We start from the raw sequence: 13,472 nt of genomic DNA on the forward strand, positions 1-13,472 counted from the left end.
CTTCTTTCTTTCAGTCTCAGAGACTGCCTGAGCAAGCAGACTTGCCATTGCCTCCTTCCTATGGCTGAGAGAAGGTGATTGGCCCAAGGGTAACCAAAGACTGAATTAGAACTCACAGTTTCTAACCTGATGCCTTAATCGTTACATCAAATTGGCTCTCATTATGTACATAGCTCTCTTAATAGTCCAACAACTAAAATCTTCATGATCCTCATTATTATCACAACTGCCTTGTCATTTTTTTTTGCACTGACAATACAGACATGCTTATGAAGGGAAAAATAGCAACACGCTGTGTTTCTCTCATTCTTCTTAAATATATCATACATAATGTCATACATAATGTGGAAGTGAAAACAGTTCAGTATTGAGGCTCTCATCTGCTTCCAAGTGATTCTTGTAAACGGTGTCCAGAAAGAGCCCCACAGATCAGGCAGACACAATCTGTCAATTCAAACTTCATGACATGAAAGCAAAATGAAAATGCCATTTTGGCAAGCAAATCACATTTCCTTTTTTTCTTGATACAGAAGTGTTCAGGAAATCTAGGGCAGAGACTTAGGTTTCGTAAGCAGATTGAATTGGTCACTGTTGGTTGTCTTATGACTCCTGCTATTAGCTCATCCCATATAGGAAAATTTCATTGCTGTGTGATGAGCATTTTGATTTAAGTGAGATCAAGGCTGGAAGATCACCAACAAAGCAGCCTTTGAAAAGCAGAGTCTCTGTGAAATGTAGAAGCCCATTTCATTCACTTGACTGCCATTCTATATTTTCTTTTCTTTCACGGTTTATGTATTTCTAGGAATCTGCCTGTAAAGTATGTGTGCTTATGTTATTTATTATTACTAGTTCATTATCTGTCCTTACCAAAAAAAAAAAGCACAGAAAACCAACAAGCTCTATTCCCAAAGAGCAGCATTTGAGACATTATAAGCTTATTCATTACTTGGAGGAATAGCAAGATTTCCTCACCTTATTTGATTGGGCACAGGAATAAATATAGGAATATATGTTCCTTGAATAATGTTGGGTTCACTTATGATGACTATTTTAGATGGTTTCGGGAAGCATGCCAGTTCTAAAATGGCAACTCTGTCTTCTACCACCTCTTCCCCAAATTACTAGAATTCTGGACCAGATGAAGCTTTTAAGACTACCTGCAGAGGAAACCTCATATAGAAAATCTTTGAGACAACCAATATGCTTAATTTTAATCACCATGAATCAAACTGCAAATTTAATGTGGTTTCATTCTATAGCTGCAACACAGCCTGAAATGAGACATTCCAAACAACAAACAAGATTCCCAATAATGTGTAGAGTGCATGAAACCACTGTGCAGTCAAGGGGGAGGAAATTACTTAGGAGGAGTAGAATGCTTTCAACTTTCTCCTATTTATTTCACTTTCACTTGAATCCTTCCTTCCTGTCTGCTTTTTGACCACTTAGTCTAAAGCTCCCAATTTGTTTGTGGCAAAAGGTGTAGCCACTTACAACCTAGGAGTGGAATCTCTGAAGAATTGTCTTCTCTTACCTGAGCATCAGCCAGACTTCGTAAGAGGAGAACCAGGCTAGTCTGTGGTGGAAACTAATCAGTACCTTTTCCTGCTAACAAACTTTATTAAAAGGCATAAACTTTCATGAATAGCAGCTTACTTTCTCAGATGCATAGACTGGCTAATGTAAAAGCTTTTTTAATAAAGTTTATTTGTCGAAAAAGGTGTAAACAAATTTCTGATTGTTTTTTTTAATCAACCAGACTGCACTTCTTTAGGTGCTGGGGATGTAAGAAGTGCATTATAGATGTACAACAAAGTACTTGTCTAGAATGGGACCCTAACTTTTAAATGCACTGTCAATAAAGCTATGTTTGGTCCTGCATTTCTTTCGCCACCAGGCTAAACTTTTTTTAAACTTGCTTCAGGACTGGTCAATCCTTACATTTGTTACTAGAAGCTTAACTTTTCAGCCATTTGCTTTTATTATTATTATTTGTTTTTAATATTTGACAATCATCTTTAAATGGTTACATGCACAACCCTGAAACCAAATTTTTGACAAAGATGCAGTTTTCAAAACCTTAAGTAAATAATTCTGAACCCTTAGGTACATTCCAAAGAAGCCAAAAATAGATCTTTTGGGAAAAAGAAAAATTGCCTTTTCAGAATTATTGTCTTCTACATTCTGCTTTGTCCCTCTAAGCAAAATCAACTTCATCTCTTCTGTAATGGTCTTTGAGATGATGGTGAATATATTTATTTTTGGAAGTAGTTTGGATTGTAAGTGTCTTTTTACTGACGTGATCTTAGTTGTTTGTTTAATTGATTTATTTGTATTTGTATTGATTTATATGTGTATACACACAGCAAAGGAAAGAAATACAGAGCAAATATGTATTTTGCTGGTGTCTACTATTGATGCTGCTGTTTTAGAAGTTAGTTTTAATATGCAAGTAATGATTTCAATTGTTAGCTTACGGCCTAACTCTATTTTTAGTTGCCTTAGGTTCTTTTGAAACAAGATCTGACATTTCTTTGGCTGGGAGAAATACAGACTTAGAGCAAGTGGGTGGGGAGAAGCAGCAGAAGGAAGGAGAAGAATTAAACCTGCTTGCTGTAATCTTATCTTCCACTGCAAATGTGTTTAATCCCTCTGTTCACATTACTGGGAAGAAAACACTGAGAATTCCTATACTTACAAAGTTAGACCTTGTTCCATATTTTCTGTCCTGCAGTTTTGGAAGATTCTCTTGTAATATAGGTTAGGTGTAAGATAATTTTGGCCCTTCTACTAATAGGCTCAGTAATAGAAAGATGTCTAATACAGAGAGAGACAGTGCCTTTATGTTAGGGCAGGGGTAGGCAACCTTGGCTCTTTTATGACTCGTGGACTTTAACTCCCAGAATTCCTGAGTCAGCTGTGTTGACTCAGGAATTCTGGGAGTTGAAGTCCACAAGTCATAAAAGAGCCAAGGTTGCCTAATCCTGTGTTAGGGCAAACTAACCATCTCTAGGTGACAAAGTGATTACTGCATTTTAAAGAACACTACCAAGCTGCATATTAAATAGAAAGATGGGATAAAGAAAGCTTTCCTTGTTTCTGTTGTTCGCTTGTATATAGCACAATGCCAGCCACCCAACTCCATAAGTGACTATAGGCATTTGTGTTAGTTTTTTTTTATTACAGTTTTGTTTGGATTTTTGTTTCTTTGTGTATAGCAGATGTACACAGCTGCCTGCTTTGATGCATTTTGGTTTGCATACACAGGAGCAAAATAGACATGACAATAGTTATGGCATTAACTAGGTCATTTGAAATTAACAACAGTAATAGCAGATGAGTTTGGAGATACACTAAAATCAAGACATTTCTATTAGAGGCATCATTTTTATTATAATTCAGACCAGAGTACTTTAAAAAAAAATTCCCATGATTCCCAGTAGCACATTTGTTATGTCTAGTTTAATTTCATTTTTGCTTCATGCAGGAAGTCACTCTGGCAGAATTCACCAAGTATTTGGATGTTTTCTCACGTAGGTATAATAAAGGGCAGAAGACAATATATTTAAAACAGGGTTGCTTCTAAATTACTATAAAGTAAATCTTCTGTCATAATACTGCACCTCCACGCTGTTTTGGGTTTTCTATCGCCCTTTTTGCCTCATAGTGAAGACTTAGAAAGTTACCTCACTGGGTTTGGATATCCATGACAGAAGAATCCAAAAATAAAACGTCCAAAAGAGAGATTTCCTTGGATGACCCTATTCCAGGCATTACCATATTGTACTTACATTTCTTATCCTGCCTGGAGGACCTCTCTGTTCTTTCAGTTGGTTTCACACATGAATAAGCTTGTTCCTCTTGCATCTCATTTGGGGCTGTGTTGGTCCTATACGGAATGTTGATACTTATGGATAGAGATGTTTGGGCCCTAGAAACAACCTAAATGATTGCTGTTGTTATTCAAACACGGAACAAAAGTCAGGCTCAGTGGCTTTGAAAACAGACTCTAATTCAATGGAATAATTAATATCTTCTGCTGAACATCTTTGACTTCTTAACCTGGTGCCATGGCCTTCACTCGGTCCAGGTCTTTGAGCCTTATGACAAGCTGATTAATATTTCCATCACTTTTGGGTTCACTTGGAAATCTCCAGCTGTAGAGATACTGTATTATATCTTGAGCTAACCACGGTATGTTTTTATACAATTGCTGTTATAGCTCAATGCTTTGGTGATTGTCTTCCTTTTCTACATTTTCTTTCAATCTGTGTATGTCTTTTTGTTTTTATTGTTAGTAAAAGAAGACAAAGTATTGACCCTGCTTACATACAGTCCCACCTTTAGAAACACAATCTATGTTTTTTCCACTATTTCAAAGCAGAGGGGAAGTTGCAATTGTCTCTATACAGAGATGAAAAACTCTTTTCTAATGTTAAAAACCTAGTTTTAAATCAAATCTAACTGTGATCCTCCTACTCTCATACAGACAGCATGCTTCTTCTTTTCTTTTTTTAAAATAAAAGCTGCTGGTGTTTATATATTTGTGAATGTATGAGCTGATTGGGACATTGCAAAGTAGCCCACTTGGATTTTTCCCCAAGGCAGGAGTTACAGGAAACAGATGCTTCCTGCCTCTCATTGGCTTAGCAGGGAAGCACCCAAAACTTTTTTGTCCAAGAGAAGGGATGAAATTGGCAGTCAGGATACTCTTTTGAGGAAGGAATTTTTAATATTTTGTTTATCACTTGAGATTGGTGATACATTGAGATTGGTTGTGTCTTTCTGCTTCCTTTCCCCCCCATTTTTAAATTATGACTAATTATGTATTTCTTTTTAAAATATAGTTTGGGGGCATTGCATTTTTTTGGTAATTAATTGGTTTTTTATATGTTTTTGTACTTTAAAAACTTGTAATCAAATAAAGTGAAAGTTAATTTTAAAAAAGAATAGGCTTCTATAATTTTTGTTACGATGTTTGTTAAGGGAATCTTTCAAAAATTGTTTTCATTTTGTTTTGTGCCTTTGTGTCAATATTGGTTCTTGGTGACTGCCTGGATGAAGTCCTGCAGTTTTCTGAGCAAGTGGTTTGCCATTGCTTCCTTCCTAGGGCTACAAAAGAGGGACTGGCCTCAGGTCATCCAACTGGCTTTGTGCTTAAGGCAGGACTACAACCTCAGAGTCTTCCAGCTTCTAGACTAGTGCCTTAACAACTGTATTAATGTGGCTGTCTTCAAAATCTGGAAAGGTACAAACAGTAAAGCAACTTCCACAGAAATCATGAACATTATAGACTTAATATTGTTATTAATAAGAAATCTGCCAAATTGGCTGAGGATAAGTACAACTGTTTTGTAAGCTTATTACTTGATTATGCTTAAAAACAGGCCCTTCTCCCTTTTTGGATAGAATTAGAACATTTTTAAAGGAAGCAAACAGACTGTCACCCAAATTACGGTGGTTGATGAGCTTGCCATACTGTTAGACAGATAGCCATTTATTCATTTTCATCTTGGTTAGAGAAGAAAACTTGAAAGTAGTTATATTTTCCTATTAAACTTTATGCCTGTCTTTATACAATTTTCAAAAGAATCACTTTGCTGAAAATACAGTGACTTGACTGCAGATCTATGGACTGTCACTAGTCAGCAGCAAAAAAAACCCAGCGTTTTCTATATCTTGTTTTTGTCATTTATTGGTTGTGGGTCTTTTTGCAGCACAGATATGTTACTTCCAGAAATTGCTCATACTATTTATCATGGTCCAGATTCAGCACAGATTACTTCAGAGTGATTCTCTTTCTCCATATGGCGTCCCAGAATTAGCTTGAGTTGTAATATTTGTGTGTTGTACATTTATGTATACGCTATGCCTATGATGAAATGATGGGTTGTAGCTTTTAATGGAAATTATCTTTATTTCATTGGATTTATATAGCCCTCGTATTTCACTTACAGTATATGAATCTGGGTGGCTCACAAGTTAAAACACCAAAGACAAACTTGTTTAAATGAATCAAAATGACAAATGCAAATAAAGAGTTAACTGCCTTAAGAGAAGTTGGAATCAGAGAAAAATACAATGCTGCTAAGAAAATCACCATTAAAAAAGGATATTCTAAGTAAACAAAACAACAGAAATCTCTTAAGTTTAACATTTTGTGATACAGACACCAATTTTAATCCATATTTTATTTATTATCACAAGCATCACCCTCAAAACAGAGAAGAAATTTTGCTATTTCTTTTCAAATAAAGCAGATATTTCTTGACTAAACAGAATATAGCTTTTGAAGATTGGATGGGATAAAACAATCCAAAATTGAACCCAAATGGCATCCCTTTGAGTCACATGTTTAACATCACAACATGTATAGAAAAGGGTTGGGTCTTGTGGTGCAATATTGTAATGTTGCTGATGTTAGTCTGCCTGCCATATTTCTCCCCTCCCTGGAAGTAGCGTGTCAATTCATTGCTAGCTCCAATGTTTTTCTAGAGATGGCATTTCTTCTAAAGGAACAGGTCTACAAATTCAGTGTCCTCCTGGACTCACAACTTCCGGTCTCCAAACTCTACAGGTAACCCAGAAGGATACTACACGTGGTGGTATCAGAAGCCACCAAGAATCTACTGGAATCGCAAGGGGGGATGCGTTGCGCCGAAAGATTCATCTAAACAGTTCATCCAAACATGTCAGAAGAGCAATATCTCTCCCTTCATTGTCATTCCCCAGCTGCTATCAAACATGTCATGTTTCAATAGGGATATTTAGTGTCATACCTAACAATAATTAATATATTTTAAAAACTCATGATTAGCAGCATTATGCAGGAGAGAATTGGCTTTCTCCCCTATGCTCTCCATCTGCAGCACGCTTAAAAACAGGCAAACAGCAAATTGCATTTTATTTTACAAATCACCAGGTGGCAGCACAATCCAAGGTTACAGTTTATTCTGAAATATTTTAAGTGTTTCTGCAGAGATTCTTCCTGCAGGAAGTCCAACGCCTCCAGACAAACAAGAATGATAATGCACTAATTCACTGTTGATTAAGGCTGGATCATAAGCAAGTTTTCTTCTACCTCTACAGCAATGGAAATTTCATGATTTTACAATCTCACTTAAGCTTTTTTTTTTTTTTGCCTTACAGACCTGCAAAGATTGTAAATGCAATGATTGGTTGCAAAGGCACTGTTGCAACTGTGAAAGGTTGCTAAACAAGTCAGTCACAAAAGGAGGACTATTATACTGTTAGCTACTCAGAGTCATGAATTTGAGATAAGTGGCCATATAAATGAAATAACAAAGAAAGAAATAACTGTGTTTGACTTAATTTGTAACATTAGTTATTAACTTATGACATCAGTTCAACATTCAATAGGCAACAAGCTAATTGTGTGTGAATTGTAGAAGGTTGAGAATCACCCACTGTTGGTGAAGAATACAGAGATGAAAAGTTAGTAACACAAGTTCTACAGGGGAGGGACAAATTTAGTTCTCACAAAAGCAGTCCACAACTTACAACAATTCATTCAGTGACCATTCAAACAACAGCACTGAAAAAGTCAATCAATCAGAATAGAGCTGGAAGGGATCTTGGAGGTCTTCTAGTCCAACCCCTGCTCAAGCAGGAGATCCTATACCATTTCAGACAAGTGATTGTCCAGTCTCTTCTTAACAAACCTCCAGTGATGAAGCAACCAAAGTTCTGATGGCAAATTGTTCCACTGGTTAATTGTCCTCACTATTAGGAAGTTAATTCCAGGTTGCTTCTCTCCTTGATTACGGTAGTTTTCATCCATTAGAATAGAATAATAACTTTATTGTCACTTGAATGTACACCAATTGGCATACATTAAAATGAAATTTCATTGCATACAGCTCTCAAAGGGTCACCACCTCTGATATACACTACATACATTGTTTCTTGTCTTGCCTTCTGGTGCTTTGGAAAATAAGTTGACCCCCTCCTCTTTGTGGCAATGGGGAAGCCAAATTCACTTAGCAACAAGTTACTAACTTATCAACTGCATGATTCACTTAACAATTATGGCAAGAAAAGTTGTAAAATAAAGCAAAGCTCACTTAACAAATGTCTCACTTAACAACAGAAATTTTGGGCTCAATTGTGGTCGTAAATCGAGGACCACCTGCATTTCCTGAACCAGGCATGTATGAAGTGGGACTGCAAATACGTTTTGCTGGCAGACATGTTTTCTACTTTTTGTTCCCACTTCTAAGGAACTCTTTGATACATTTAAGTTTTAGGTGTATATCTAAAAATTGAGAGTGGTTATAACAAATTATTCATTGCAAACATACATGAAGCATGACAAAGGGGCGGAGCTGAAGTAGGTGACCAATCTGAATTTGTAACTGCTCAAAGAGTGTAACGATTATGAATTACCTTTCTTAAAATATAATGGCCAAGAAAACTGAACATGTGATTTTGCCAGTGGGATTGGGGAACCCAGGTTGAGCTGTTGTGATTGTGTGATCACTGCTCTTGGGGGGGGTGGCTTCTTATATTGTGATATTTTAATGCTGCAGTTACCTGTGTGAGTTAGGCAACCATATATATTAGATAGATAGATAGATAGATAGATAGATAGATAGATAGATAGATAGATAGATAGATAGATAGATAGATAGATAGATAGATTAAATGGACTCCACAAAGTATTGATCAAAATTACCAAGAAGAGGCCATTTCTCTATCCTATATCCCCATATGTAACAAGAAGCAAGCAGCTCAGATGTGGTGCAAATAACAACATTGTGATACAACTACCTGGCATGATTTGGATCAAACAAGCACCAGTATCAAGGAAGGCTATTTTTGTACTCCAGTTCCATCTGTCTCTGTTCTCTTTTGCCTTCAGAAGGCCATGGGTCGTCTTGTTATGCAAGTGTTTGATCTTTGCCCGAGTATCCAAGCAAACACAATACTTGCTTGTTGGATCTCATTCAAATAGTTTCTTCAGGAACAATATCCTCTTCTCATTATGACTGTAAGTCCTACACTGCCGAGAGCCCAAGGTCCCAGCTCTAACTGGGGTTAGCTGCTAATATGCATATTTCCTAAGAAAATATTTTTGCACGTCAATTCTCACCATCTATGGCTGAAGCACAACACTGAACTCTCTCAGTGAGATATTTTTATTGTGGTTTCTGGCACAATAATCCTGCAGATCTTGATCTTAGAGTATAGAACAAATGTTAGAAGTTTAAAGATTAAAATTCATAGGACAAGAATGTAAAGAAGGAACATTCAAGGAAAGAGAAGTTGCAGTTCCAAAGTACTCTTGCTCTAAATGCCTTGATTATTTTAAGTAAATTAAATATTTCAAGTACATTCATTAATTTAATATTAACAATAATTTTAACTGCAAGCCACCCAGAGTTTTGGGAGCTGACTTCCCCTCCTTGTTGTAGATATGCATAGGATGTTTAAATTTTTTGTGGTTGGCTGGGCTTATGATTTTGTGAAGTTGAATTTTACTCCTGTTCAAAGTGTGAAAGCCATCTAGAGTCATTGGGGTCGAATGGAATATGAATTATGTTAAAATAAATAAGAAAGGAGACTTCCGGTCCTGTGCAGTAGCGACTGGTCGCGGGCTTGCGGACTGCCACACCCCCGCGGCTAACTTTCATCCTGCCTGGACACCCTAATGGGTCCAAGCTGCCCTGGAGAGGTGGTGAAGAAAGAAGGGTGCCCCGGTGACTCTGGAATGACGGCGGTCGCTCCATTCGTCTTGGGGAAAGCCTTCTAACCCGACAGGAGAAAAGCTGTATTTCACCGATCAGCCTAAGCTACTTGCAACTGAAGTCCAAAAGAACTAACCAGCACAACAGTAAACAGCGTGCTTGAAACTGGGTGAGGAATCTGATTTTCCCTTTTCTATTCTACACATAATTTCCTGGAAAAGATCCCCAAGAAGCAAAATATCTCTGAAAGTGAAGGAGGGGGACGTCCACCCCACCCTTATACTAATGGAAGCGGTGAATTAAAATTTCTATGGAGGATCAAAATATATGGTAGTGAAATAATTTATAAACTTGAAAGCTAAAATTTAACTTTGGACAAGTTTAAAATTGTTGAATAGTTAAGACTCTCATTTTAAAGACCATTGTTCATACTGAAAACTAAATAGATGCTGACACCTAGTGGTGGATGAAGATTATGACAGTTATGATTTCCATAGAGAACTTGCCAAAATCTGGGAAAAGCTAATCTGTGTTTGTGACCTTCAAAGCTTTAATAATAAAGAACAGCTATGACAAAAAAAGACAACAATCTGGGCTGCAGACAAAGAGAGAATTATAAACTTTAGAAAAAAAATAAGAAATTTTGGGAATGAATATATATTAGCTTAGGAGGAATATATATTTTAAGTAGTATTTTACTTTTTATGTTTCTTTACTCTTGCTCTCTTTTCCTTTTGTTTACTGTTTTCACCTATTCTTTAAGAAATATAAAAGTGTTGAGATGGTTTATATGGGAAAAATGGATTTAAATCTTTAAATGTAATTAACTGTTGAGAAAATCTTAACCAGCAAGAATACTTTGAACTTTATGGGAGAAACAAATCTAAATAAGGACTGTAACAGGATATAAGATGAAGCAACCAGAATGATTAGATAGAAAAGAAATATTATATTGATGTGATCATTATTTCTAGGAATATTGGGAAAAATATATATGTAACTGTTATTTATCAAAATAATAAGAACTGTATTATTTCAAGGTTTGCAAAGAAGACATTTTGGGGAAAAGGGGAAATCAACTAAATGTACTATGTGGATTATGGATTATAGAAACCAATTGTTAATTATTTTCCTTTACAAATGTAAACCCAGCAAACACACTGTTTACCAACTATTAAGTGATTTATATTTTAAAAAATCAATAAAATATATGGGAAAAAATAAAATAAACAAGAGAGATGTAGCCAGGAGATTTAAACACATGTGTGTTCCTTATTCTAAGATCTGATGGTGTGTACTGTAGACAGTTTAAGAGGAATTGTGGCATCTTGGTGGATATCAGTTTCAGAGTACTGGCAGCAGTAACTAGTGGGAGAAAAAGAGGTTATAACAGATTCTGTTCAAAAATAAAAACCAAACAACTGGTTCTGCAAAAGTTAGGGGAAACACCTCCATACCTCTTTGGTCAGTGGTGACAACCACTGACCAGGATCTGTGGCAAGTCAGGACTGAGACAGTCTTTCCTTTATTGACTTTTCATATCCACTCAGACTTCCTTAAAAATAAATGCATCACTATCTTGGTGCTTCTCCTGTGTTTTTAATAGCAACTGGACATGAAGATTCCCCCCCCCTTCTTCTCTCCTTGTTTCTCAATATCAGGGGAAACTAATAAAGGATAAAAGATGAATACAGTTACCGTAGTTCTCGACTTACAGCCATCTGTTTAGCAACTGTTCGAAGTTACAAGAGCACTGAAAAAAGCCACTTACAACTGTTCCTCACACTTAATACAACTGTTGCAGCAACTGTGGTCACGTGATCTAAATTCAGGTACTTGGCAACAGGCATGTATTTACAATGGTTGCAGCATCCGGCGGATCATGTGATTGCCATGTGTGACACACACACCCCCCCCGGCTAGCTTCTGACCAGAAAAGTCAGTGGGGAAAGTCAGATTGGTTTAACTGCTCCATTCACTTAAAACAGCTGCAGTGATTCATTAACAATTGTGGCAAAAAAAAGGTTGTACATTCAGATGCAACTCACTTAACAACAGAAAAGACAGGAAAAAATTTGAGAAATAGAATTTAGCAACAGAAAAACAGAGGACCAGTTTGGTCTAGGCAAAAGGCAACAGGCTAGAAAGTGGGAAATTGTGTGTTCTTGTCCCTCCTTAGCTAGGAAAGCCACTTGGGTGATCCTCTCAGCCCAACTCCTTCACTGGGTTGTGGTTGTGGGGGAAATAGAATGAGGAAGGTGGGTCGGGTATGTTTGCTGCCTTGAGTTATTTGTAAAAATAATAAAAGTGGGATACAAGTAAATATGTAAGACTAAAATAAATAAAAATTATTGCCCATTTGTGGTCATTAGTTGAAGACTACCTGTGAATACTTGGCAGATGTTTAAATATCCATTGACTTGAAAACAAAGTCAGATGAAAAAGCTCATTGGTTTTAAGGTATGGATTTCACCCTGTATCATCACCACCAATATGTTGTTTCTGTCCCTTCTAATATCACTTCCGCACCATTTAAGGCCGATGAACAGGACAAGAAAGAAAATAATTATTATTTTGGGTTTTGTCATTGACAGGATAACTTATTTTGGTTCTCGATGTTATACTTATTACACCTTTTATTCATTAAAATAAACATCGAAAAGAGGTAATGTGTTATAATGACTCCATTCATTTTAATCGTGCACGGAGTCAACAAGAAGTACCCTCAAGGCCCTGTTTGGTGCCACTTGGTCTCTCCAATTTTGGCCCCAGAGAGAAAATGTATGGAATAAGAGTTGTAATAGTCTCTTTTATAACCTTTACAGCATGCCTTTTCTTTTCAATCCTTTCCAGTATTGAGTTATATGAGATTAGTAAAGGAAAATGGGAAGATATCCAAACCAATCATAGTATGACTAAGAAACCAGATGCTGCTGTTCTTTACATTACAAAGCTGGTGATATAAATCTTACATTGTTCCTCACTGCCCTCTGTAAACAATATGGCTGCCGGGGCTTCAGTGCTTCCTCAAATGTCTCAGTGCGGATATTGTAGAGATGTTATGTATCAGATCATAGGCATTCGTTCCAGTAACTCAGCAAGATTGTACTATTCACATAGCTCAGAGTGCATAACAAATATTTGCATTTTCTATTATTTAGAATAGTCTCAATAGCTGCAAAATCTCTCCTATGAATTCCCTTTTCTGTGCATAATGCCCATGAGAAGCCTGACAGAACTGTTAAACTTTTCAGAGGGTCCTATATACCAGGGGAGAGCAAAATTTGGTATCTAGAGACTATGTATCACTGACTGATGGCAGTGAGGACCACAATTTATTGAGAGACCATTTATTATCCTTTGGATTCTGGAGAATACATCACAGTTTTCTTATATGGGAAACTGTGTCATGCAACATAGGCATTTGTAGCTAGAAGTTGATGAGAAAGCCCTAGGGCCTTTGAAACGTGGGCTTGAGCAGCTACATGCAGCCCTAGGCTTTGGATTGTCCATCTCTATGTTATACTTTGAAACTTATAGGATCCCAATTCAAAAAATGTAGAAATAGATAATCTATATATAAACCCAAAATTGCTAAGCAAGCCCAACATAATTGCATGTGGTTTCAAACGAGGCATAAAGGAAGGAGTTGGTTCAAAGGAAGTTGGGGAATCAGGCAGATTAAGTTTCTTCTGCCCTTGCAAATGATTACTGTGTTCAGAATCACAGTGAAAGAAACTTGGTCAGAAGAGGAAATATTGC

Source organism: Protobothrops mucrosquamatus, unplaced genomic scaffold (assembly GCF_001527695.2).
Source record: "Protobothrops mucrosquamatus isolate PMUCROS unplaced genomic scaffold, P.Mucros_1.0 scaffold_183, whole genome shotgun sequence".
Classification (NCBI taxonomy): domain Eukaryota; kingdom Metazoa; phylum Chordata; class Lepidosauria; order Squamata; family Viperidae; genus Protobothrops; species Protobothrops mucrosquamatus.